Below are 22,392 nucleotides of genomic sequence, written 5' to 3'. Positions count from 1 at the left end.
CGTAATATTCTAATTTAGAAAAGTGAAGTAGCCGGCCTGGCTGATCACATTTTTAAATTAGTTTCCACCTTTTTGAACCGTAACCATAATTTGTTATGAACATCCTGAATAGGTACTGATAACATTAACACCGTACAAAATATACCATACAAAAGATAAGTTACATTTTTCTGTGTCTACTATTTATTAAGAGCAGAAAAGAATAGTCACAATGACTTAAATTGATATTTTTAACTAAGGAACAATCATCTCATATTTAATCTAATATTTTATTATTGGCATTGGTGATATTTCACCTAATTAATTTCAGAAAGACAAACTCCATTTACTTTACATGAACATGTTTGCCACATGTTGCCTTGGAATTTGGCTGATAAAGTCGCAAAGTGGAATCTTTACGGGAAACCTTGTTTCACATTTGTGTGACTTGTGATAAACTTGCTGATCTAAGACGTTGATCTAAGAGAGAATTTCTTTTGCAAGTGGTTATCGCACTAGTAGAACGAATAAGAAAGCCTTCAGCTGACTTGTTTTATTTGGCAAACAAATATAATTAACTTTATCAGCCATAAGATTTGTTGCCCGTGTTTTAGAGATGAAGAAATTCTGAGATTTTGTATTGAGAATACATTATATTTTTATTTGTTGAGTTAAATTGTGAAATATTTTATTTTGTGCTGGAAATATATGGAATATTTTGAGGAATTGATAAATTGTGTAATGTTTAGCTTTTGTATGATTTGAATATAAAAGTTAACATTACTTTTTGTTATTAATCAGCAAATTATTCTGCTATGAATACTTAGATGGTGCTTTTAAGCATGTGCCGAAGCTCGACGTCTTCTATCTAGCAGAGCAAGATCATCCGCAAAGGGGAGCCAAGCATATTCTAATCCTCCAAGTCCAACCTGAAAATTGCGAATGTAATACTAAATGCACTCGCATCTGCAAGATAAAGATTAAACAGATGTGGGGCCAGGATACACCACTACTCTCCCCCACCGTTGGGAATAAAAGTTATTTATATCTAATCTGTACAGTAGGTTCTGTAATGAAATTTCAGCAGGACTCTAGGTATTCCACAGTTTGATTACTTCTGTTAAAACTTACTGCAAATAATCCTGTCATGTTCATGTTTGTGTGTGTTAGGGGCTTGCTATTCGTCTCCATACTGAAAATGCCCAACATATTTTTATTTGAAAGAGGTGTCCCCCTGGTAACTCTAAAATTGAAAGGCTGTGAATAACACAATCCTGGAAACATTTGGTATCTCCAAAGATGCACCTCTTGTGCCTTTCTCTCCGTATGATGGTACTAATTGTTATGACTGTTAATAGCTTGCATTTCAACAGCTGTACAGGAGCTAGTTTAAACTCTACCTGTGGGTCTGGGACAGGAGTGGAGCCCTACTCGCCTCCATGGCACTGTTACTAGCCCTACTCCGGAACGTCTCCGGAAAGTGAAGAGGGTCATGACCTCCACTCCATCCCATACCCTCTTGGCCCTATACTCCTTCACACCCTCTCCACTGCCAGTCTTCGATGTACAAAGGCTGCCTTTTATGACTATATGCATGCCCAACCTTCCTGTATCGCACTCCTTACATTCTATGTTGTTTTACCAGTCTCTTAAGCCCATGGTGGGGACTGGGAACCAAAAGCGGCACAGGCCCCTTTTAGATTATGCAGGCAAATGTAGCTGCTAAATAGGGTTAGGGGTGGCCATGGTGTACTTTAAAGAAAGTTTGTTCCTACATAGAGTGGAAAAATAATTGAGCATAACAATAAACTGACATGGTACACCTTTTAATACCTAGTGGAAGCTATATAACACATTCTTTGCTTCAAAGGCATGTGAGAGATTTGGAGAGATGGAAGGAAGGGGTTGTGGTGACTGGGAGAGAGAGTAAGATAGGCAGAAAACCAGGAAGACCACACTAAAGAGGCTCATTGGGTGGCAAGTATGCCACTGCTTGAACCTGTATACCTGCTCCCCCCCACCCCCGCTAGCAACTACCAGATTAGTCGGAGCGATCATTTAAGCCTGGTCCCTTTTAATCTTAGCCTTGCCCTGTACACCTGCATTTTTTTTGCCGGTCTGTTTCCATATGTCTATATTTGTTTTCCTCTGTATCTGTACCAATATGACTTGTGCCTTCCTTGTGAGTCAGCTCCTGTTCCATTCTCTTGATTCTATCACTTGCACATCCTGTACAAGTCATGACTTCATATATATACTCTTGTCACTCTGATCCTGTACACCGAATACTGTTACTTGCCCCATTCCTGTACTAGTCACTTGACTCCATATACCTCCAAATTTCAGTCTGAACCTGTAAACTAATAATCATATCTATAAAGCATTTCATGCTGGATTCCTCCTAAAAGCAAACACCTGTTTTAGTACCCAATTTAACAGTCCTCCATTTTCCTTTTTGTATTTTTAATAGGTTTAGTCTGTAATACAACAGATGTTCAGAAACATTTCCAGATCACATATACAATATAAAATCTGAGTACTGTAACAAGCGTAAGAACACGTGGAGAACATTGAAAGACTTGCTGCTTAACCACATAATATATTCTTTCAGTAGCACTCGCATCATTTCTGTGCTGTTTTAATTCGGTCTAATTTCCGTGGTGTGGTGATATAGCAGTTACAGTTTGATACTAAACTGGTTAGTGAACTCGGAATTGTGGGTTGGAATCCAGGGTGTGAAACCAAATCCAATGTGGGTTAAGCTAAAGTATTTTGGTGGAGAAGACAGAAAAGAGAAGCCCAGACAACAGAAAAGTTAGGGTAGCGAGAAGTTATAGAGGAGGATAGTGGGAGGATGTCATTATGGGCACCTTAGATTTACGAGGTTCCCTGGATGTTTGAAATTAATGAACTTGACTTTTTGTACCTGGTCATAGGCTGCGCAACAGGGGACGCAAAGTTAAGGTGGCTTTAGCTGAATTTCCAGGGTGTTGCTGCGATACTTTTTTTACCTTAACTGATGGTTAACTACTAACTTTTTTTGAGTGAATAATATATATAAGATCTTATGTGGAGATGGGTTTAAAGATATTTAATTTTATGAAGGACGTTCTATACCCACCGCTTTGCTATCTAGGTGAGATATCAAATGCCTTATCTGTTTATTGGAATCTTTTGGGGAGGGAGGACACTTTGCAATGTTCGGAGGTCAGCAGAATTTCCTCATATTATTGGCCGAATCTAAGGAGACATCCCTCCCCGCCATTTTATGAACGCTCAAATTCCATGCTTGGTGCTGGGATTTTGAAAGATCAGAGTCAATTGGGATGGGTAAGTACTAAGACTCAATTTGCAAACTGCCACATCCCAGTAGGAAAGGCTAGTAAGAGTGAACGTTGTCATAAGTGATGTAGGGGTTCTATGCTTAGAAGGAAGCCATGGAAGAGCGTCTATGGTAATCAAATGGGTTGTTTGTCCGAAATATATTTTCTGCAATGGCCAAACCAAGACATCTCGAGTTTTTCCCATTGGTCAAAATCTTGAAACGGATAGTGTAAAAGATTTGGGTAGTTGTGCTGGTAAAGTGTCTGCAGGGAGCATGTGAGGAAAATTCTCCAAATATTTACGTTTTTCTGTTTCCCATTTGATTGCATATTATTGAATTATGAATTGGATTTCGGTCTTGGCAGCCGATGCATTTAGGGCACTAGATTTGGTATAGTTGATGACTTCGAAATTGATCCAATTCATCTACAATAGCAGGAAAGGTAGATTTGGGATGCGTTATTATGAATAATACGTCATTAGCAAAAAAAGCAAGTTTATTGGTGGATAGATGGTCTCAACTCGAGTAATTTGGGGTTTATTCCTAATTCTGCAAGCAAGTGGTTTCAATGCCAAAGCAAACCAAAGTGGAGAAGGGCAATTTTTCCACATACCTCGATGAATAGAGATGGGGTGGTGGGGGGGGGGTGTCCGACAGCCTTTTATTTTGTCTAATTGACATGCATGTGAAATTGGCACCAAAAGCTTTAAGGACCATTACCAAATACTTATATTAGTTCTACCAAAAGCTCTGAATGTGTTTGTTTTAACCTAATAGAGCGAGCAATGTCTTCTTTTTATGGCCGAGATCAATTACATGAAGGACCCTGCAAATAAAATGACGTGTTTGATGATTGAGTATGAAGCCTGATTGATCAGATTTGGAAGAAGCAGGGCCAATCGATTTGTCAAAATGTTCAAATAGATTCTGACATCGTAATATAGCTTTCATCCCAGCGGCGGGGGGGGCTAGCATGGCCAGTAACGGCCTGCAAGCCCTCGCCAAGTTAGGCCTGACAGAAGCGAGGGCTGTCACCATTACGCCTTTGGGCAACCACTGCGCTTTACAAATTCACATATTTACTAGGGTGCAGGTGGATTTTTTCTTTTCTCTGTCCGACCGGAGATCAGCTCAGCCCGAGGCCATCTTCTGTCCGAGGGGGGGGAAGGGTAAGGGCTGCCATCATTAAAATGGATGCCATCATTAACATGGAAAAGGGTTAGGTCCCTTTTCAGGTGACGGCGGTGAAGGCAGGCACCCTAAAGACACGCTATATCCAAAAGACCAAAATAATGGACACACCCCATTAGGGAACGAAACCAGGAGGTAAGTTAGCAATCAGAACTCTGCTGCCCGAGAGCGCTCTGCCAAACAATACACGGGCAGCACATAATAAACAGGTTTGTTTATTATGTGCTGCCCATGTATTGTTTGGCAGATAACGAAATGACATACAGTACAAAATGGTGCTGTAGATTGGTAGGGCCATATGGGACAGCCTGCTCTATAGGTGATGCCAGGCTGCAATTGGTTGCTGCGTCCCAGTCTGTCTGGCGACGGGTCAGCTGGGCTCATCTTCGCGGTGAAGGTCGGGTTAAAAGTGTAGCATATCTTACTGTCTAACTAAACAACAGGAACTGACAATGCAACAATAATGGCGACCATAAAAATCATTGCATTAATGGGGGTACTTAGAAAACATAGGCTAATATATTGGCGTTCCAACCCTGCACCCTGGGTGTCATGGACCCCGAGATCCCACTCTCCGATGTCTCCCCCAGGGGGTTTGATCTACCTGATGTCTCATGATACGAATAGGCATGTGTTAGTTTCAGGGAGAATATATTGGTGCATAGGATTGTCTATGGTGGGTGTTCTGGAATGGTCCGTGCACAGGGGTTAGATGTGTATCTGTATCAAAGAGGGTGAAGGGCGAAAGACCAGTGGACCATGGCCTGGTGGGGTGGGGCTCGGGGGAGCATGGGTAGGTTTGTGGACATGGATGGACACATGAGCTGGGGCATGCTCTGGTCTCAGACAGTGCAGTGATCTCATCTGGTACGAAATGATACTAAACCTTTGCGACAATAAATGGCTGGACTTCCGTGAGAACAAGGCTTGCGCGGAGCTGACGGGGTAGCGGTGGATTGGGCTGTCTGTGCGGGGTGCTGGGGAAGGGAGAGCTGAAGTTACAGAGAGATCATTTTTGGGCCTAGTAAAAGATGGCATCTGGTGTAACACAAAATGGAATCTCTAGGCATCGACATTGATTTGGTTATTTGTATGAGTCTAATGTTAGTTCATGCAGATGATTGTCATGGAGGTGGAGGCGTCTCTCCCCTTTGCTTACACATGGTCTATTCACTGTGGGACTGGTAAGGGGGGATGGGACAATGCTACCTCTCCCCCAACAGCGGCCATACAAAACAAGTTCCAAAATGACCACTGTCATTTGAAAAGGAACTTAGTCCATTTTTTTGTTATGCTGCTGGTGCAGGCTGTTTAGGCCCAATTGCACTGGGAAAGGCAGATTGTGGTTGGTCAATCTGTCTTTCCCAGGTGCGACTTCAAAATAACAATGGGCTGATAGAGTCTTGAAGATCGTTAGCTGGTTTGAGAAAGAGCGAGTTTTGAGTCGGACATCAGAGTCACTACACTACCGGAAACTAGGAAGTGATTAAAGAGAGTGGTTAAAGGGTCGGCTAAGAGAGAGGAACACTTCTCATATAAAGCAATTGCGAAGCTATCTGGGCCCAGAGTTTTTCCTGACTGGAATGATTTGATCACTCTTAATTCCTCCTCCCCCTTCAGTTAAAGTAGGGTAATGTATTGGATCTAGATTATATTGTTTCACTGTGCCTTCAAGGTTTTCAGTTTTAGATAGAACTGTGTAAAATGTAGAGAAAATGTTAAGCTTAGAGTCCTCATCTGAACGAAAAATTGCCCTATGGATCTTTTAAGTTGATGAATATTATTTCTAAGCAGTAGTTTGTTTGTGCCTACACCTCTTTGCGCCAAATTTCTGATGTAAATGAATAAAAGTACGTAGTCAAGTTTCTTCAAGTATATTTTCTTAATTTATTTGATATATGTTCTGCCCATATGGATGACACGTGTTTCGGCGTTCCATTGGCGCCTTTTTCAAATCCGGGCTGAATGCAAGCGTAACATGTAATAAAACAAAACACAAAATATAACATATGAAATAGCATTTTAGCATATTTTATAACACATTTAGTAGTTAGAATAGTGACTTAGGCTGTGTAGTATATCCTTTTAGCATTCTCAAATTGCATGAACACCTAAAAGTGCAGCACCTCTTAGTTACCTCAAATGGTTAAAAATAAATCCATTACAGTGACTGTTAGTTTTTTAAAATTAAATTTGTGCAATCCGAAAAAGAAGTAAGTATGGGATGGCATGGACCTAACAATTTTTGGCTGTCAGAAAAGCATGTGAATTTGTTTTCTTACCCTTATTGAATGTAATGCGAATCTCTCTTTCCTTATTTCCGGGAATTAGTTTTTAGTTGAAGTGTATCACGGTAGTTCCAGGGTTAAATCCCACCTAGAACAAATTTGGTTGTTCTGTTATGCTAACATTAGCCTTTTAACCTTCTATCGGATTGATTCTTTATGCATGATTCCCTAGCATATATTTAGACACATTTTAAACTCTAGTAAGCATGACTAGTAACATCTTTCTCATTGCATTTGTGTAAAAAGTGCTATTCATATTTACAATCCTCCAATCGCATTACATATCCTTGGTCTCATGCATTCTGTTACTCTAGCGGTCACTAGGAATTACTTTTTCAGTTACAATGACTGGTAACCGATTTGCTCCCCATTTGTGTTTACCAAAACACCCTTTCGCGTGAGTTTGAAATCTCAACCAAAATATATTTTGTTTATGCCACTCGGCATCAAGCGTGCTGAATTCTACATTGAGCATGCTTGTAGCGGTGGTCTTTCCACCCCTTAAAAGCGCTTACCTACAAAATTCTCTTGCTCATGCCTCAAGCATCGGGGGTCCTGTTTTGGTTCTGGCAAATCCTTGTTCATAAAGAGTTACAGATTGCTAGTCCCTCTTTCCTTTTGTTCATTTACAAAATTCGGCGGTCATACTTTGGGCTGAGTTTTAGTACGTAAGTCCTTTTTTCCTTTTTGATGTTTAAAATGATCTGTTGCATTTGTGTTTAGTGTAACATTGATTTGAATTTAAACTTCCGTATTTATCTTGCGCGGCTGATCTGTTACTTATTATTATGTCCAAATTTACAAAAATTAAAGTTAAAGGAGTAACTAATTTTTCCTTTATATTATGTATACCTAAGACAGTTTCCTGTTGGGAATGGTGCATTATGGTAACTTTAGTTTTCTTCATTGACCATTATTTTCTCACTATATTTTATTAGCATTATTTTCACAATTTCAGAATGGTGCATTGTGGTACCTGTGGTTTGATGTAAATTTCGCCTCTCTCTTCTGTTTAACTTTCATCTGATTAGCGGTTTCGCCCATTTAGGATCTCCCCATGTGTATATCTAAAACATATGATTTAACAGTGCACATTCTTTTCACAATTTCAGAATAGTGCATTGTGGTACCTGTGGTTTGATGTTAATTTCGCCTCTCATCTGTTTAACTTTCATCTGATTAGCGGTTTCGCCCATATATAGGATCTCCCCATACATCAGAAATTTGGCGCAAAGAGGTGTAGGCACAAACAAACTACTGCTTACTTTACAAACGGAGCTGAGGGACTCTATGTCTCCGTGTTGACCTACATCCTTGCGACACAAGAATAATATAATAATATAAGAAAACCATTGCCAACTTTAATAGCACTAACATAAGGGTCGCGAGAGTACACCTTATGAGATCCCCACTCAAGAAGTTCCTCACTCAGTAGAATATTATTTCTAGATTTGAGTCATAGTTTGTAAGCTAAAACTCTTGTTATCTTTGTTACTCTTAGTTGAATAGAATTGTTTGACACGCAGTAAAGATTTGGTAGCTTACTCGGCGAGAAATGTTTCTATCGTCCCTCCAAGCGTTCTCAGCCTGGGCGCCTGTTATTTGTACTCTTTTTACAGGTTTTGGTCTCCAGCACGCCTAAACATGATTAATGGCCGAAAGCTTAATTAGTTAGCCTCTGAGGACTAACTTGTAAGCTTCCCACAGGGATGGCACGGAAACCCTGCCATTGTTGTTCGTCTGAAAATAGTGCAATATTTGATCTTTAATGGTTTTCTCAACGGGGTCTCTCAGCAATAGATCATTCAATCGCCAGGTGTTGGGAGGAGGAGTCGGTCAAAATTTAAGGACACAGATGGCTCTATAAGGGAATGATCAGAATGAATCTTGTTGTTACCAATACGTGCACCATGGACCGAGTCTAATAATCTTATGGGGGGCGGTGGGTGTCCTGAATCCTGGGAGCAAGGCACTTCATAAAGGGGAGTATGGTCACTGTTTTCAGTCGAAAATATAAGTGGGTAAGGCATCAGGGTGCTGTTGCAAGACCAGTTACACACAAGACAAAAAGTCCTTAATCAGTGCCTTGCAGAACCTGAATGCATGTAAACGTGAAACAAGATGCAAGAACTTAGGAAACACGTGGGGCCATGGGAGCGGATGAGGTAGAAGGGCGGTGTTGCTGCACACCATGATTTCAGTTTTAGTTGGGTTTAAGAGGAGGTGGTTTATTGTCACCCATCGATCGATAGCTCAGGCAGATTAAAACACAGTAATTTCTCGGGTAGAATGAGGCACAGCAATATCTCAGGGGGTTCCTTCTAGATGTGAATCTGGCCACACAGAGCAAGTTCTAGGTGAGTGGGATAGGCAGAGTTAAACACAGTAATATCTCAGGCAGAGAGAAACACAGTAATATCTCAGAATGAAAGAATGAAACGAAATGAATGTCTAGTTGTGACACAGTAATATCTCAGGCAGATTAAAACACAGTAATGTCTCAGGGGGTTCCTTCTAGATGTGAATCTGGCCACACAGAGCCATTTCTAGGTGTGTGGGGCAGGCAGAGTTAAACACGGTAATGTCCCAGTCCGATCCAGTAATATCTGAGAGAAACACATTAATAACTCTGGTGGGGAGGTACCTTCTAGATGTGACACACTATAGGACACTGTAATATCTCAGGCAGATTAAAACACTGTAATGTCTTAGGGAGAATGAAACACAGTAGTATCTCAGGGGTGCCTTCTAGATGTGAATCTAGTCAACAGGAACAATTTCTAGATGTTTGGGACAGGTAGAATGAGGCACATTATTATCACAGGAAAGATGGAACACAGTAATCTCTCTCAGGGTGTTTTCTACAAGCGGATCTGGGCAAGTCAGGTAGGTAATTAGTTACAGTACTGTCACAGTAGGTACCTCTAGGTGGCAATCGGCGCAGCGAGAGAGGGTTTGATAGAGGTCAGTTTCTCAAAGTGTGGCGCAGGCCAGCATTCAATGTTTGGATTGTTCTCTGAAATGGCAGAGCTTCCAGGGTAGTGTAATTTCTCTACCCCTGCCTCAGCCACACCTACTTTGTTAGTCTTTGCTGGCAGGCAGGATGTAGCTGCAAGCGAGAAGTTAGCTGCGACTGTGAGGTGGTGGCATACGGTTTTGTGATCCATCAGGTCAAAGGCGGCCGACAGGTCGAGTAGTAGTAGTAGCGCTGGTTTGCCCTCGTCTCTAAAGGAGTCTAGCTGATTTTTAAGGTAGAGGAGTACAGATTCCGTAGCCCAGCTGGAATCCAGATCGGCGCATCCCTGGGATGTGGTTTGGTTCTAAATAGGATTGTATTCAGCTGTATGCTGTTCTATCCAGGATCTTTAGCAGGAACAGTACTGTTGTGGTAGGGCAGTAATTGTTTATGAATGATGGGTCGATTGTTTATTTTTTCATTTGTTTATTTTTTCATTTGTTTATTTTTAGTTGTTTGGAGGACCCAAGATTCTTTGAGGCTGGACGGAACCAGGCTAGAGGTGAAGGAGGCATTGGAATTTGGTAATGAATGGTACTAGGGCTTCCGCACAGTCCTTGATGATGTTAGCTGGGCAGATGTCACCTTTACATCTTGAGGGTTTTAGGATTTGAAGTATGTTGGTAGTTTCTATTTCCCAGATGTCCCTGAAGCTAAGTTGGGTTAAGTTTGGCAGTTTAGTGGAAGTAGTGTGGGGAGGGAGTCATTTAGCTGAAGCTTGTTTCTTTTCAATTTTCTGTTGTAAGGTGCTTATTTTCAAGCGCATGACGTTATGGGTATTAATTCACCAGCTCTCATCTATGGTGATGGTGGATGGGGTGGAGGAGGGCGATTCTAACTCTGAGGATTTTGAAGATCTCATGGGAGTTGGAATTGGAGTTGGCATTGGACTTTCTATTGTTATAGGGTTCTGCTTTCGCTGAGATGATAGCCTGCTTATATTCTTTGGCTATGAGGTTAAATGCATTTTTCAAGATGTCTGAGGGTGCTTTTCTCCAGATGGCTTCTGCCTGTTTGTTGTTGTGTTTTTTTTTTTTTTTTGCACGCAGAGCCTGGAGGTCTGAGGTGAACCAAGCGTTGGTGTGAATTGCTGGTTTGGCTTTCTTAGTGAGTAATTGGGCCACTAGGTCTGCTGCTTTGCTTAGGGTACTGGTATAGATATCTACTAGGCTGTTCGGGTCTGCCGAGTTAAGGTGTTCTCGGCAGAGTGAGGCAAGGAGGGGCAGATGGATTTTTGGGATATTTTCAGAGAACTCTAGGCCAGGGTGTGGGGGGGGAGCATGGCTATGGACGGGGGTTGTTGTTTCCGACGTGGGAAGGTGAAGGTAAGAGTATGGTGGTCTGATCACAGAATAGGGGTGTTGGCGGTAATGGTGATCTGACTGTTCAGGTCGGCTATCCAGTCTAGCTTTCTTCCTTTAGTATGGGTGGGGGCCAAGACAGTGTTTGAAGCACAGGTCAGATGGAGCATTAGCAACCGCTTTGGCAGTGGTGTCTGAGGGGTCGTGGAGGCCTAGGTTAACTTCCCCCAGGAGTATGATTCTTGCCGAAAGGCTTGATGGTATCACCATGCATGCTGTCTTCCTCCAATGCATTGGTTGGGCCTGGGGGTCGATAGATGATGTGAAGGTGGTGCAGTCAGAGGGGCATGATGTGAGCTTCACTGACAGGCGCTCACATTTGCCATCCATTGGACTGTCGAAGGGCCTGACTTGTAGGAGCGGCTATGAATCAGAGCTACGCCTCGCTCCACCCCTTGCATCCATTCTGTTGCGTCTAAGAACGGTGAAGCCTTCAGAGAGTGGTAGGGATAGTGCAGGGCCTGAGGCCTGGTGGAGCCAGGTTTCTGTGATGGCTAACAAGTCTACTTTTTGAGAGGTGATTAGGTTGTTCATCTCTATGGTGTGGGCCGGCAGGGATCTAACATTAATGAGAGCTCCTTTGAGGAGAGGGTAAGGTAAGTCTGGCTGGGGTGCAGGTGATGTAGTGTGAGGCAGCCCTGATGTCTGCTGTTTGGCGGTGATGCATGTGGTATCCTTGGCGTTGGATGTGGCATGGGTGTGGGTTCGGGGGGGGGGGCTATTGGTGTTTCTGGTGGGGTGGCGATTGAAAGGGACAGCGGTCTGCATTCTCCTTCCAAGCGTCTGACTGCTATACCTGGGTTGCTTCGTTCTGAGGTGCTTGTTCGATATGTCCCTTTGGTGTTAGTAGTAGGCAAAAGGTGGCTGGGATGCCTTCTTATGCCGAGCTGGTGTTTCTACCTTGGGTGGCTGCCAGAAGGTGAGATGAGCTGTAGCCTAGCCTACTGTTCGTGCTGCAATGGTGGCAGGGCTAGAGAAGGTTGCTTTAGCTAGTTCTTGGGTTTTTATCACAGGCGGTTGCGTAGGAATTCGATTATACTAGATTCATGCATACAGTGGGCAGATAGCTTGAGTACGTTCTGGTGTTGGGTAGTGTGGGGGAGTGACATGTCAATGGACTGTGGCACATGTAGGGGTTGGTTTTGGCTATGGTTGTGGCAAGCTAGTTGGGCAGTTATATAGGTGGTGTCTGGGATCTCTTGGGAGCACATCCGTGTGGGCAACAGAGGTGAGACTGCGGAGGATGGGGGGGAGAAAGGGGGTTTGGCAGGGGGGACCTTAACAGCAACATAGCAGCCGATTGTACAATAGTACGCGTCAGGCTTACCTTTCAGTTTGGTCTGCATCCATTGCGGCGAGCAGCAGAGAGTCCGATTGACCTTAAAACACAGCTTATAATAGCGGCTGGCTCTGCCATCCGACTACGGTCGGGGCTGCTTCTTTCAGGTGCTGCTGGCCAATCCTCCTGCTCCATGGTTCCGGGTGCTCGTTGAGCCTGGTGTGGCCATATTAGCAGGCTGAGCATTGCATAAATCGTGGCCAGTGTTCTCCTGCTCCTTCATGTTATGGGGTGATTCAAATGTTGATTTTGAACCCAGCAGAGCTGCAGAGACCCAGCTGCAGAGATGCAGGGGATCTAGGGGACCCAGCAATCCTATGTATACGTAAGAGGGGTCTTGACAACAATATTTGTACTTGAGTGGGGGTGCTCAGTATAAAAGAGTTTAAATCCTACTGGTTTATGCTCAGCAACTCATTCCCTATCTTAATGTGAGTTTCTGTTGGAATTGGCGTCTCTTCAAAACGAGTAGGGCGAGGGGTCCAGCCTGATTGTAGTGATAATGGGGAAGGGTCTTGATTAGCCCTAGACTCAAAGTCCACCTGTTGAAGCGAAGAAGCCTCATCCAAGGAGAAGAGCTGGTGCTGTTAGTTGTCATACTTGAAAGGAAAGCCCCCATCTGCACGGGATTGAGTGATCCTAAAGCCAGGAGGTTACAGGTTTCAAGGACCTTCTTTTCTGAAGAGTGGATTGGTCTTGGAAAAAGACATAGTTTGGTTCCATGAAAGGAATAGAAGGTTCTTGGTTTTCTTCATTACATTCCCTTTTGTGTTAAAATAGTGAACCCTAGGGAGTCGCTTCTGACATGTTGAAAACATGGTGTGCATGTGGTAAGAAATCACATCTGCCTCTTTTGGAAGGCTCAAGATGTCACTGGCCAGATCTTGTATATATCCCTCCAAGTCTGCGTCAGTGATTGTGACTGGGGCCCCACAGATTGTTTCACCTCATTCTGTTTTCTTCATCGTCAATTTTCGTGAGCATTACTGCCTAGTGTTCTTCCACAGCCAAAAGACATTGTTCAATGCTTGCTTGGCCATTTGAATCTTCCACCAATAAAGCTACAACTTCTTCAAGGCTCTTCTCCATAGCTTCAGTATTTTTGTTAAGTTGTCCCACCATGCGTTGAAACTCCTTGCATTCTGAGAGGTCTCGCTTTAGCTATTTAAAAAGTATCTGTTTTAAAGTCTTGAAGCAGCAAAGCAATATCAGACTTGATAGTGGAGGATTTGCCTTTGGGCCGACCCATGGCTAGAGTGGAGGAAGGGATCGCAGGGCTTGCATCTTTATTTTGGTTTGTAGTGGTCAATGCATCTTTGAAATCCATTATTTTCTGTTGCTTGGGCATTGTTGCTGACTTGCTGCCATGACGCAGTGCAAATCTATCCAGAAATTGTCTGTAGCAGTGGAAAGAGTTGGGTCTGGCTCTGGGCTACTGCACGTGCCCCTTCATTAGGCCGTGATGGCAATTGACTGCAGGTGAGTATTTATAGAAAAGGCAGCCAGAAGCCGCACATTGGAGGAGGCTGAAGTGGCAAGGGGCCAATATATTTCAAGTGGCGTTGAAAGGATCACTAGCTGCTGAAAGTCATGCAGAGAGATCTCTTCCCCCCACCCCTTGCACGTTAATTACTGTAGGCAGATAATTCTGTGTCCCAGCGTCATAAGGGAAGGGAGCCCAGCGAGAAAAGTTTTCTCTTTCAGTTGCCTATTTATTCCAAGTGACGTTTAAACTGTGTGGTGGCTGTCCCACTTAAATGTTTCGTTGGGCCTCGGGCCGTTGTGAGCCCTCCCAGCCACATGTCGAGAGAGGGAGTGCAGAGAGGCTCGCCTGCCGCAGTTATGTCGGTCCAAGCATAAGTGCTGCTCTGCGTAGCAGTAGCGGTGGCCTGTATGTGGCTGTGTCTCTGCCGCACCTAGCTGGAACGGTGCCTTGAAGCGACACTGGCACACTCTTGGAGACCTTTGTGTCTGTAGAGAGCCAGAGATGTAAACGACTTGCGGGGTGGTGCTGGGGGGCGAGGAGGGGTCTGTGGCGTGATGAAACTGTCCCAGATGTTCACAATCTAAACTTATACCTGTTGCTGCCCAAGATGCGTTGCGGTCGGCAAAGAAATCAAGGCAAACGACGTCTTGTTCCCACTCTGTAGTGGGAGCTCCCAGGAAGAAATGCAAGCCTCTCCTGTGAGGTGACGCCCCCCACCCCCTTCAGTTTTCTAACAAAACCTTCATCCCTAATACAGCGAGTACAGACGCCATTAATACCTTAAGCAACTCTAAATGCTGATAGTGTACGCCGCCTGCACACCTGGTATGAGATGTTCGAACGGCACTCGTTTGTGTCCGTAAGTAGTAGTGATGACCGTTGCTATGGTTGACTCTAGCCAAGTATTTATTTTGTCACGGTACTGCCAGAGGATGGGCTTTACAGCATGTTGTCCTAGGGAATCGTGTTCATAATAGGACAGCAGCAATTGGTAGTCAATTTATGTAAGCTAGCACTAATTGCTAAACTGGTGCAAAGTAAACTTATATTTTGTTAAACTTGTTTTTACTTTTTTTTTCTTTTTAAACTATCACTTTTTCCAACTTCACAACACGGTACTTTTAGACAGCTGGTGCCACATTTCACTATCCCAGTGCTAGCTCTCTGCTAATAGTAAAGGGGCATTGTAGTTTTCTGCGCTGGTGTTGCCAAATTTAGGTAGATGTGTGATCACTTCTTCTTTGTGTTAGAAATGCTTACAAGGTCAAGCTAAACTAATATTTCTCTCTGCAACAACACTGTACACTCTTCTTACACAGCAACACTGTCTCCAGCTTTAACCTCAACATGAGTTTATGTGGCAAATAAAAAAAAAAGGCATTTCAGTACAAATATCTGGGGCAGGTCTGGAGCACACGGGCAATTATGTCCAAACGTGTGGTTTAAGACATTGACGACCTATCTCGGTAAAGTGTCAGCTGTCTTTGAATGGGCCTTACTCTATCAAGTTTAATGGAGACATGTGCTATACATATGCATCACATATAAGGCATCAAATCCTTGTACACCAGCCTACCTAGCGGTTGAGAAACTGTGGAACTTTCCTTCCGTTTCATCCGTGTAATCTCCAGCTATTTGCTGTATCTTGAACCCTTCCGTGACTAGTGACCTTATTCGCTGACCAGTGCCCCTCAAAAGTTGAGCAAGGTACGTGAAGCTAAAGAAAAAAAAAAAGCCCTTTTAGCTTCACTTACCTTGCTCAACTAATTTTGTGGGTGCAACTGCAGGGTTTGAAATGGCCAAGAGCTGGGGGCTATGTGATATTAATTGTGTACAGTTTCGAATGTGTTTAAATGAGAATAAATGACTCACCTAAGGGACATTTAAAGCACATTGTATAATATGTAATAGACAAAAGTTAGTTTGCCTCTTGAGCACTTATTGGATTTTCTGTGCGCTATGGACTGGCTTCTGGTTCCCCAGAGGTAGCTCCTGCCTAACGAGTGATGCTAGATGCACTATAGCTGCTTTTTGCTCCTGGTCAACAAATCCCAATTTCGATCCCTGGCGCTCGTCAGCCGATAGTTACCCGTGCAGGGGGTCTTGTGTCCAGTTTAATTATTTCCTATGTTGTTTTTATGCAACACCCATCACCTTCCATTGGAGGACTGCAAGGGAAACTCCATACCCCCTTTTCATTTGTTTTCTTTAGCACCCTTTCTGCATCTTTGTGCATTGGACGAGGTAGTAGGAGTGGACTCTGTTTCATGTGTGGTACAATGCACCATCTTTTTTTACCGCGTAGTACCATTTTTGGTGCCATATTCTCAAAAGGACCTTTCCATGCGGTTCGACTCCTGTCCTTTGGCCATCTTGTTCTTTGGCTGTCTTCCTGCCCTCTCGGGTCAGAACAATCCGTATAAGGCTATGCACCTGTTGGGGTCCTGCTTATGTTTCCCAGGCTAGTGCCCAGCTCAACCTCACTGATGAGCCCCAACAAGGCTGAAACATGTCTGGGGTTGCTATTAGTACTCTGTTCAAAGGAGGCTTGCCTGGTATTTCGGTGCTGGACTGCCCTTGTGGGTGGGACACACTTTATGCAAATGAGTATTCCTCCTTTGTAAAAAGTACAGTGAGCAAAAATAGCTGTGGACTCTAAGTGGGGAAAAAAACGCAGAACAGTTTATCATACCATGTTCTTTCTAGAGAGGGGCCGGGCCGCCTGCTACCTTTTTTGTATAGTGCCTATTTGTTAGCCTGAAATGTGGGTTTTGTCCTAATTAAGTTAGGCCAGGGCATGTCTGTTGTTTGGCAGATATGGAGTTTCTGACATGCCTTGATTGGACAGCCCTTGCCTGTTTGAATGGTGCATATCCCTGCCATTGGTGGATTGGGGCTATCCCCAGCCTGAATTTTGGATAATGGGTGCCCTGCAGCCGCTCCATAGGTCATCCACTTGCGGCAAGAACCCAAAGATGAACCTAAGTTGAAGACCGGGTGACTGCTGTTATGTACAACCCACATTGATAGAGCCATCTCCTAGTGAATCCCTGCTGCTCTTGCTGTGACCACAGAAGGCCCTTGTTTGTGCTTTTACCCGTGGCTGGTGGGATCAATCGGTCCTTCACACCAGAAGCGTGCAACCGGTGGAAGTTTGAAGTATCCTGGGACTGTCTGTGGGCTGCCCATCCACTGATGAGGCCTCTTTGCTGTGACGGTTGCTCTGTCGAGATGCAGCTTCGGACTCAGCAGGTCTTGCGTACTAAGAACTTTGCTGGTGTTGCTGTTCTCCTGCATGAAGAGTGGCCTTGCTGGAGCATGTTCTTTACTGGTGGCACGAACCGATCCTGGCGACATATTGTGAAAACAAAAACCAAAATATCGAGGCTGAGTACCCCAAAAGGAAATGCACCGGACACTGGTTACAAAGGAACATACAAAGTACTTTAATTTATACTGAATTCAGTTACAAAGAACAGAACAAAATCAGATGGCTATCGGCCCTCGGTGCAACACAGCGAACTCCAGCGTGGTTTGGTGTATTCAGTGAGAGACGCTGTACATTAGAATTCATTGCTCTTTTATACTATTCGCGAACACGATATCCAACCCTACTTCGGGTTAATATTCTTCTAATACATCACTGATCTAGGGTTAATGCCGAGTTTGCATATCCACATGTAACTGGTTTGCTTTTAATACATATATCAGCAAGCCTACACTGCAACTGTGTGTTCTGGGATTTCCCATGCAGGTCTTCTCAAAGATTAATACAATGTAGTTAAACAAGTGTTCTACGTTCAGTATTTGAATACATTGTTCTCAACCTATGCTCGCGGATTAGTTTCATTGCACTAGTAAACCTTTACACACAGGTTAACGAAGGACAAGGTCTCAGTTCACGACCTCAACAAGTGGCCTGCAAGCAAGATTAGCTATATGCAGATGTCAAGACGGCGATGTTGTATTTCGGAATGACATCATCCACCATTTTAACTCACAGGGTGACTTTACAAAGCGAACCGAAAATGGCAGATTGACCTAAAATGGCGGCTTACATGGATTTTAAGGTCAGGACCTTGCGAAACAGATTTCTTCGCAAGTGACTTACAAGCAGCTTGGCGTAGGCCAATATACATATATTCATTGCAATAGGAGGCACAATATACTTTCTCATTTGACAAACCCTCCTTTTGGCCTATGCCAAGTGCTAAACTACTTCTGATCTCCTTGCAAATAACACCATGCATAATCGTCCATGCACCCTGAATCGCTGTCGGAAAGATCTATTGCCATTAGGTCATTCGCTAAAATTTCTTTTAACACATATTCCTTGAAAGTTTTATCTGGGGCATACACTTTATGTCCTATCGTACCTATCGCTTGTGCGCAACATCCCCCTAGCATCGAACATATACTAGTTAGACACTGAATACAGCAACAAAGAAACAACAGAATTCCCAAAATAATCAGCAAGACCGAAAGTACCTTCCAAACCCAAGATCGCAAGAAGTTCCAGAACCAAGCGCTAAGATCCCAGTTTCCCTCGGTAACATGCACTTCTGAACTAAGGACGTGCAGATTCTGTATTGTCTTGAAGATAGTCGGGGAGGAATCTGGTATGAAAACACAGCAAGCGGACCCCACTAATTCACACACTTCACCACGTTCAGCCAGAATGACATCTAATGCCATCCAGTTCTGAAGTGCTACTAGTCTTATCGCCTTCTGTTCTAATGTCATATTATAAAGTATGTCCGTGGTCCGTTTGATGGTTCTCTCCAGTACTCTCGCTAGTCTTCTGATATCTTCGGAATTCGCTATCTGCCCCCAAAATGGCACTACTGATTTTGCTATATCTCCCAACATTTGTGCTGGAGTGTCACCATCTCGTCCCGCCGTGGACGAGCCGTTGAAACTTCTATTGTACTAGCTATAAACACCCCAGGTAACAGGATCCCTAAATAACAGGTTCCCTGCCAATCCCTGGGCAACCATGGAAATGCTATTTTACCGCAGACAAAGTAGACAGGTTCGCCTACATACAAAGGTCTGTTTTCCCCAGTCAAATTTGCAACGTTGGCACAACCTAGAAAATCTCCCATTGACTGAGTGCCATTCCTCTGTATGCAAAAAGAAACTGAATCGGGGCTATGGTTGACAGTATAAGGAGGAGGCATGGCATCCTTATTGCCTATCGGAGCCATCTTAAAGGAAATCAAAGATTGGAAAGGACGACACAGTCTATCAGAAGGCCTAATAGAAGCAACGTTAGGTTTACTCCTGTTTGCGAAAAGTGAGCATCTCAGGGGAGTCAAAAGACGTTTCTCAAAACTATTCAAATTAGTGCCGTCAAAGTTCTCTGAGATGCTATCATTCCAACGGCCAAAGAACCGTGCTCTAAGAGAGGCGCATAACAAGCGGTTGTCAAAGGTAAAGGATGAATATACCAATCTAGCCCCTTATCCCCATTTTGCGGTAAATGTGAGCAGACCCAATAGTTGGACTTATTAAAAATGGCATGTGTTGCATTCATGATAAGTAGCAGAGTATTATTGTGGTACCTTTGTCTATGCTGAGAGTCCCTAGGGGACAGAGTATGCAAATGTACAAAGGGAGTAGGAACAGTAGGTATACTTTCAGTAGGTAACAAGGACTCTAAAGGATGAGTTTCCTCAAGGTACCACAAACCTTTGACAGTGACTGTTATAAACCCAAATATTATTAAAAAAACACAGCAATACGTTTTAGCGGCCCTGGTGCATTGTCCGTTGTCCCGATTGGTCACCCCATCATTTACAAGTCCCATACGAGCGGTAGCGGTGGCAGGCATTGTAGTCTTCAAACGGAAACCCAAATGTTCGTTGCTGGTGACCTCCTAGCCGCGCAACTTCTTAGTCCTTCCACAACCCTAGCAAACAGAAACCCCTTTCTCAAATTTGGGCAAAAACAAGCCCTCTGATCCTTTCCTTCTCCGAATGCACAGCCGAACCGTGCCGTAAGTCTATTTTCTTGGACGCAGATTGTACCTTGCTTTTCCCTGTACTGATTAATCCGGAAACAATGTGTCGTCACTACCTGTTGGAAGCAACAGATCAGAAACAAGTGACGATGCCGAATTTGAAACAGTTTCCGGATGCAAAACTTTTGGAGAGACAAAATGGCTGCTTCCCCAAGCCTCACCGGCTCAGAAAGATTCTCTGAGACACTCTCGGCGCTATTTACTGCTTTGGGATCGTTGGTTGCAGCGTTAGCGAGGGGTTCTGTTTCTTCTGTATCGTGTGGCACTGGGTGAGGAAGTTTCTTGACGTGAGACGCGTGGATCCAATTCTTTCTTCCAGAAACCTGCACCGCTGTTTGGGTGACCAACAGGACTTGGAACGGGCCTCGCCAGTGAGGTGCAAGGCAGGAAGAGCGCTCAAATGCCTTGATGAGCACCCAGCTTCCAGGCCGTACGCTGTGGCCTGGGCCCTCATATCGCACAGGTAAACCCTCTCGTACCTGGTGATAAATCAAATGCAGGTTTTAGTCAACTGGCTGCAATAATCTGAAAGTAATACATTTTCAACGTTTCTTAAAGAGCTACATTTAGGAAGGTTCCAGATATTGGCAGGTCTCCCCATATACATTTTCAACGTTTCTTAAAGAGCTACATTTAGGAAGGTTCCAGATATTGGCAGGTCTCCCCATTACCACCTCAAATGGGGAGAGCCCAGTCTTAGTTTGAGGGGTTGTACGCATGGATAAGAACACGTTCGGTAAGGCGTCCGGCCATTTTAATTTAGTGCCGGCACACGTCTTGGTGAGCTTGTTCTTGATTATACCATTGTGTCTTTCTCTAGTCCGGCGCTCTGAGCGTGTCTGGCCGAATGGAACCGTTTGTCGATCTGCAATGCCGCACATATCTGCAGAATTACAGCAGCGACAAAATGTGGACCATTGTCCGACCAGATAACTCTTGGTAGCCCGAACCGTGGGAAGTACTCCTTTAACATGGTTTTCGCAGTGGTCATGGCTGTAGCATCTTTTACGGGGAAAGCCTCAACCCATTTACTAAAAGCACAGATGACCACCAGCACGTATTTCTTATTGTTGCATCGTTCCATTTCAATAAAATCAAAGTGGATAACTTCAAAGGGGACAGAGGGTGGCCCAAAACTTCCCCTTGAAGTTGCTGTCCCCTTTGCCACATTGTGTTGTAGGCAACTCATGCAATCCTGCACATAGCGCTGGACAATTTTCGTAATTTTGTAATTTGCCCAAACTTTCTCTTAACATTTTTGTCAGTTTCTGGGCACATACATGCGTAGGACCATGGGCCATGATGACCATCATCATTACATACGCGTCGGGGAGTAGCCATTTCCCTTCAACTATGTCCACCCAACACCCGTCATCCTCAAGTTTCCCCAAGCCTTCAGCCCGCTTCTTGGATTCTTCTAACGTGGCATCAGCTTGGGTATCCCGTACAGACCCAACACTCTCCTCCATTGCATAAGCATTTACAGTCTCCCTTGAAACCTACATCTCCGTAAGGGGATCGGTAGCAGTTTGTCTAGCTATCTGATCAGCGAAAGCATTCCCTTTTCCTATGTCATCTGTAATCTTGCGATGTGCTGCACATTTCATAACCGCTAACTGAGTAGGGAGTGCAAGCGCTGAGAGTAGTTGTACTATTAGGGAGCCATGTTGGATTTTAGTGCTATATGAAGTTAGGAACCCTCTCTCTGACCAAAGTCTCCCAAAGTTGTGAACCACCCCAAAGGCATACTGACTATCAGTATATATGTTTACTGCAAGCCCTTCGGAAAGTTCACAAGCTCGGGTCAATGCTATAATCTCTGTGGCCTGCGCAGAGTTATGCGTGCTTCTCTTGGTTTCCACGACCGTGCTTAATGTGGTGATTGCATAACCAGCTGTGAATGTACCATCCGGAAGTTTAAAGCAGGAGCCATCACAAAACAGCTCTCCTTGCGGATTATCCAAGGGAGTGTCTTTCAAATCAATTCTACCCTTTGTTTCTTGTTCGGTAGTATACAAACAGTCATGTGACTCTTCATCGCCGCAAGTAGTATCTTGCGGGAAATGTAGGATTTCAGCCGGATTAAGAACACACCTCCTAATTTGAATGTGAGGAGCAAACAAGATCAATTCATATCTTGTCAACCGTGCGGAGGTGAGGTGTTGCGTTTGGGTTCAGTTCAGTAGAACATCTGCAGAGTGAGGCACCATCAGGGTTAGATCATGGCCTAGGACCATTCCCTCACTCTGTTTTGCAGACGCAGCAGCAGCAGCGACAGCTCGCAAACATCTTGGCAAAGCGCATGCTACAGGATCAAGGACGGAAGAAAAGTAACCGCACGTCCTATTCTTCCCTCCATGTTCCTGCGTTAATGCAGCCAAAGCC

General features: G+C 44.0%; 1 protein-coding gene across 2 annotated transcripts in view; it reads left to right on the top strand.

Annotated features, from left to right (window-relative positions):
- The window catches only part of REEP4 (receptor accessory protein 4), a 261,700-nt gene that overhangs the window by 5,800 nt on the left and 233,508 nt on the right, over positions 1-22,392 (top strand). Inside the window, exon 2 of one of the 2 annotated variants that reach the window (XM_069617742.1) lies at positions 10,252-10,323. The exons of the other annotated variant lie outside the window; for it this stretch is intronic. The gene's annotated coding sequence lies outside the window, so the exon portion shown is untranslated. The remainder of the gene's footprint in view (positions 1-10,251; positions 10,324-22,392) is intronic. 2 annotated transcript variants of the gene reach the window in all.

This window comes from Ambystoma mexicanum, chromosome 10 (genome assembly GCF_040938575.1).
Source record: "Ambystoma mexicanum isolate Mex_15411 chromosome 10, UKY_AmexF1_1, whole genome shotgun sequence".
NCBI lineage: Eukaryota > Metazoa > Chordata > Amphibia > Caudata > Ambystomatidae > Ambystoma > Ambystoma mexicanum.
This window is presented reverse-complemented; position numbering and strand designations above follow the sequence as displayed.